The 6,000-nt window shown below is 39.6% G+C and overlaps 1 protein-coding gene across 1 annotated transcript in view; it reads right to left on the bottom strand.

Annotated features, from left to right (window-relative positions):
• Window positions 1-6,000, bottom strand: part of NDFIP1 (Nedd4 family interacting protein 1) — a 43,471-nt gene that overhangs the window by 5,569 nt on the left and 31,902 nt on the right. The window lies entirely within an intron of this gene.

Raw genomic sequence — 6,000 nt, 5'->3', positions numbered from 1 at the left:
GCCTGATCGCTCCCTCTGAGGCCAAGATGACAGTTGAGGAGGGAGGGGCCTCTTCCTTCAGGCAGTCCCTGATGTTGTTGGGTCTGCCTGATCGCTCCCTCTGAGGCCAAGATAACAGTTGAGGAGGGAGGGGCCTCTTCCTTCAGGCAGTCCCTGATGTTGCTGGGTCTGCCTGATCGCTCCCTTGAGGCCAAGATGACAGTTAAGGAGGGAGGGGCCTCTTCCTTCAGGCAGTCCCTGATGTTGCTGGGTCTGCCTGATCACTCCCTCTGAGGCCAAGATCACAGCTGAAAGAGGGAGAAGCCTCTTCCTTCAGGCTGTCCTTGATGTTGCTGGGTCTGCCTGATCGCTCCCTCTGAGGCCAAGATGACAGTTGAAAGAGGGAGGGGCCTCTTCGTTCAGGCAGTCCCTGATGTATTTCTTGTTCTTTGTCCACCTTTCTTTTACAACCATCTTTTATTCTGATCTCATTCCTCTGCTTCAAACAACATTTGGTCACAGATATTTATGTCAAGCTTATTTTTTAGTTATAAGACACAAAAGCAGGGACTCAATAAAGGCCAATTTCTCTCATTTTCCAAAAAATTAAAACAGGAGAAAAAGAGGAAGTTTACTGATTACACTTCTACATTTTAAACCTGCAAAATCACACTGCACCAGGGCTACATTAAAAGCAAAAATAGATAAATTGCTGCCTTGCTTTTCCATATGCCATATGCAGTAGTCATAATGGGGTTCTCACTTTCTTGACAGCAGAGTACCTCTTAGTACCTCAAAGAAGCATGACAATCAGAATTTTAATAAGCAAACTTCTACTTACTGAACTTTTGGTTGTCATGCACTTTTTATATCATTGTATCTTTGTTTTTAATGATTTTAGTAGCCTTTGTCACAAGAAGGAAAAGACAGAAATCTTACATGGAATACTGGTACCTGAAGTTACAACAGCTCATATTATAGTGGTCATATCTACCATCCCAGCAGGTCTGAGAAAATTACAGCCTTCAAATATAGTTTAAAGGTTTTATTTTATTTTATTTTAACCCTGAAAATTCCAGATTTCATTTTTTTAAAAAAACAAAGCTTTCTAGACTTCATGGGGTTTTTTTGAGTTTTGAAAGCAACAACATGTGTTCATGATTTATAAATCAAGAGATACGCTACACCAGTATTATGTAAAGTCGAAGGCTTTCATGGCCGGCATCCATAGCTTTTTGTAGGTTTTTCGGGCTATGTGGCCATGTTCTAGCAGAGTTTTTTTCTGACGTTTCGCCAGCATCTGTGGCTGGCATCTTCCGACAAAGGAATTCCTAATCCAAACAGAATAAAGTTTTGTGAAATACAGTTGGCCCTCCATATCCATAGATTTTTATCTATGAATTCAAGCAACCACAGCTTGAAAATATTTTAAAAAATATATAAGTTCCAAAAAGCAAACCTTGATTTTGCAATTTTACTATCCATTGTAATTAATGGGACCCGAACATCCATGGATTTTGTTTTCCATGGGGTGTCCTGGAACCAAACCCTAGCAGATACAAAGGGCCCCCGGTATATTGAACTGGTAGGGACAACAGAGAAACTGCTGTTGTTTTGTAAAGAACTATTTTATTGTCCAAAACATTTCTGTAACCTGCCCTGATTCCGTGTGATTGGGTGGGCTAGAAATAAATAAATTACTATTATTATTTCATATGTATGATATCCTTCCATCCAATTTAATAGAACTAGGTCTAAAAGGAGGTTTCAAGGCAAAGGTAATGCTTCCAAGCAAAGGTAACCTCATATAGATTGCTGTTTCACTTCAGCAATATGACTAGATATTCCTTATTCTGAATTAAACACAGTTATAAGAAGTCTTCTTGTCTTTGTTGCTGGGATATGAATAGTATAGCCATCCATGAAGGTTATTTAATAAAATATTCTTTATCATCAAGGAAAAAAGCTTTTATTAGTTCTCAAGTGACTTTAAAGGTTTTTTTTTAAAATCAAGTAATTTGATCTAGTTTTTTTCTTGTGTCTTGTTCACAAATCACAACAGTAGTACATTTGTATTTAGCAGCTTGGAATCTCAAAACTCCACTAGCCTAATGGGTAAGGGGAAATACAGGAACAGTAATTTTGTAAGGATTAATCCAAACTTGGCCACAACACCAAAAAGGTCAAAGAATTAATAAAGGGCTGTTAGCATACCGAATTTGCGTTCCTTTCTGGCACTATAAAGAACTGATACATTTATGAGTGAGTTTTTAGGAGATTTTTGTGGTTTAGAAAGTTATCTTGTGGATGACACAAGTGATCAGCTCACTTAACAAAGGTGCACACTTTCACCTGCACTGAAGTAAAAGTATATGATTGGGAAAGAAAAAAGGTAATACACAGTCTCCCTCTCCTGGCCTCACAAGATGTATACAACACCTGAGCTATGGACATTTTGTCTAAGAGAACATAAGGCCGTCTTCTTCACATTTCAAGAGCCATGGGCTACAGGAGAACAGGCAATACTCAACATTTTAATAGATTTAATTAATTTTATGAGAATAAATAGGAATAACATTTGATAAAATGCAAACTCAAAACTTGTCTACATACAGCCAATGCAAGCAAGACCCAAGTAATCATTAATGCAATTTATTCATAAGCATGGGTCATTTATTTTTTCAAGCTTGTGTTCATAAACTTAGGTATTACTATTCTACAAAGGGTTCTTTTCTGCTTTTTAAGTGCAGCTCATCTGTTTTGGCATTCTTCCTGTAATAAATTGCTGCATGTAGGAAGAGTCTGGGCCTTGTACTGGACTCCTATACAAACATTGTGAAGGAGTGTTCCTATAGCACAGGGTGCCTAGCTCAGAGGAGCTTTTCTTAGATTTGATCTTGGGAAAAGATCATAGCTGCCTTCACTGAGCAATGACTTGGGAAAATAGAAATACATTTAGACAAGAGTAGTCTTCTGCTGGGGGCTCAAATGATTGAAAGCTCAGTGTTGCTAATTTTAAATACACAGAAATCAGTCACACACGCATGCATGTTGTGTGCAGTCCTATCACTTACAATGGGATAATGAATCACAATCCCTTACCTGTGGTTACCTATGGCACAGCCCAAGGCTTATTATAGGGCAATCAAGTCAGGAGTATACTCTTAGGCATGTTTGCTTTGTAGAGTTACACTGAACTTCAGATAGGCCTGCTCCTGGATAAACATGCCCAGCACTCAAAATAACTAGCAATTGTCTTAGTTCTGTACTTTTTTTTTTACAAGGAACCAAGCTGTTTCTATCTGAAGACACTAAATTAGGGAAAAGGTTATTATTAGTGGTTCTAGCCAAAGCCAAAAAACAGAAGCAGCCTAGTAGTCAACTGTGTTTTTAGCATTAGCCTGAAAAAAAATCTAGCAGCAGGGAAGTACACAATTTAGTGTGAAGCTAAGATCCAGGAGGACTAGAGGACACCGCAAACCCTACTAAGGAAGTAAAGAAACCCTAACCACAAAGCATTTCTTTTTTATAGCTTTTTCCAGTTCAAGTATTCTAAAATGGTGGGTGCCAACTGCATTTCTTACATGGCTCATGTCATGATGGTGTTTTTGTAAAAATATTTCCCCCATTGCTAAAGAAATCTTCATTCTGTGTGTGGTCGACTATGTGTCTCATTAACTACTGGAAGGAAAGGCAAACCTTTTTTACAGCTTGTGTGGTTACTGGTCTGCAGAAAGGAAAAGAAGAAAAGGAAAACTATGGTTCTGTTTTAAAGGATGCATGTTTAATAACATCCACTTTAATTTTTAATTTTTCCACTATTGTCCTGATCAGATTATGTCCAGGTTTCTCCTGGGTAACAGTTTCTATTAAATGTATCTAATGAGATCTCGCAAAAATATTCAAGTTTGGGCATCCTAACAACCAGTGAACAAACCTGACAGGTGAGCACACAGACGTTTTTACATGGAACTGTGTAGATGTATCATTTTGTTGCACACAAAAATGAATACAAAGAAATATTAAAGGTGGCCCATATTCTACAATACCTACTTAAGTTATAAATTTGGCCTGGGTTGATCCTGCCCCTCTAAACCTACTTTATGAGGCAGCAGCTGAGACATGGAGCAGGTCTGTTCAGCTGGCAGTCAGGGCAAGAAGGATGATGTTTCCTGCTTCTGACTGCTGCAGCTTCTCTCATGGGCAGGAGAGAGCAGAAACTATTCTCCTGCACCCTGATTGCCAGCTAAATATATCTCCATCTCTCAGTGCAGCTGCTGTCCAATAAAGTAGGTTTGGAAGGGCATTTATGATTATGGGTTCACTTTGCCATCCAACCTGCTGCTCCTTCACTACTTTGCTTTCTAACTCTCTGTTCTTATTCTCCTCTCTTCCCTCCTTGGCCTCTTCAGTGGTGCTGAGATTACACTAATCCACTTGGTCAAAGTGAATTCCATTAGAATCCTCATCAATGCATCTCATCACGGCAGAGGGAGCTTGCCCTTTTCTCATTCAGCACAGTTCTGAGTGGCTGCTTGTCAAGAGTGAGATAGAAAAGAGTTTTTCTTTCCTTTTCTCCCTTCAGGGAATGAGAATGGCACTGAGGTGAGTGGGAAGTATATGCATTAGAGCCACATGATTTGGAATGAGCAGCCTCTGGCCGCTCTGGCTCCAATTGTGCCCGGGCTGCGGCTACTGCACGGCCCGCTTCCAAAGCGGGCCACCACCACAGTCTCAAACTAGCAACTGGCAGGAGCAGATTTAATCTGCTCCTAAAAGGTCTGGCTCTTGCTCCATAAGCACAGCCTTGTCACAGCTTCTGGATACTCTGGGGAGGGGGGGGGGTGTCATCTAAATGCCACGCCTCCAAAGCAGCCGGAAGCCGCCTTATTTGGCTCATGCGTTTCAGGCCAGAGTGAACCGAACTGGCAAAAGAGGCAGTGGAAAGGGTGATGGCAAGTTAACTAAACTGATCTTTGTTGAAACATACAGAGCATTTGGGTAGGAATTTAGTTAAATATAGTTGGATTTAATAATATGTATGAAATGAAACTGACATATGTTTAAATGTCTTAAATTATTTCAAACAATCTTTGGCTAAGTAAAAAAGAAAAGGAAACCACTACCTTGATGCACTTGGGCAACTGCAGTTCTCTAGCTCTGCCTGAACATCTAACAAATGCTATTGTGGCATAAAGATTTCATGGTCCAGAGCCCATCATGTCCCATTCACAACCCTGCTATTCTGCCCCATCACAGATGCTAAAAGGCCACCTCCATTTTAAATCAATGAAATGGGAATTCATAGGTGATCAGAGGTTCACTAGAAATATTTCTAGAGTCTTTCTATGTGCCCTTACCCAGTTTCCAGTAAAAAAGTTGCCATTTTTATCCTTTCAAATTAATTTTATAATTATTTATGTATAAAATGAGTGTGCGTTAAAACAAGTTGGGGGCAGCTTTCAAAGAAAACTTTGTGATGAAGTATCCTTAAAATAAAATAAAAATATATAGCAGGAAGTCTATATACAACTACAGCCATAGTAGAATAGTACATGTACCAATAGAACATTTACCAACTGGCTCCAAATATTTATATGATTCCTTAAAAAACAAATCTGTTGTTGCTGTGTGCCTTCAAGTCATTTCTGACTTACAGTGACCCTAAAGCAAACCTATCATGGAGTTTTCTTTTCAAGATTTGTTCAGAACAGGTTTGCCTCTGCCTTCCTCTGAGGCTGAGAGTGTGTGACCTGCCCAAGGTCAGCCTGTGGATTTCCATGGCTGAGTGGGGATTCCAAACCTGGTCTCCAGTCATTGTCCAATGCTCAACCCACTGTACCATGCTTGCTCTCTCTTAAAACAACTGCAACCCTCCACCAACCCCACAGACACTTTTGCTATGGCTTAATTCTTAAGGAAAAATTCAAATGCTGTCTTTGAATGCCTTCTAACATTTTACATTTATAAAAACTTTGGGTAAGAAAATACAACCAATAGTGCAATCAGAAACAAGATCTA

This window comes from Sceloporus undulatus, chromosome 2 (genome assembly GCF_019175285.1).
Source record: "Sceloporus undulatus isolate JIND9_A2432 ecotype Alabama chromosome 2, SceUnd_v1.1, whole genome shotgun sequence".
NCBI lineage: Eukaryota > Metazoa > Chordata > Lepidosauria > Squamata > Phrynosomatidae > Sceloporus > Sceloporus undulatus.
Note: the sequence above shows the minus strand (reverse complement) of the source record. Positions and strands in the feature narration are given on the sequence as shown.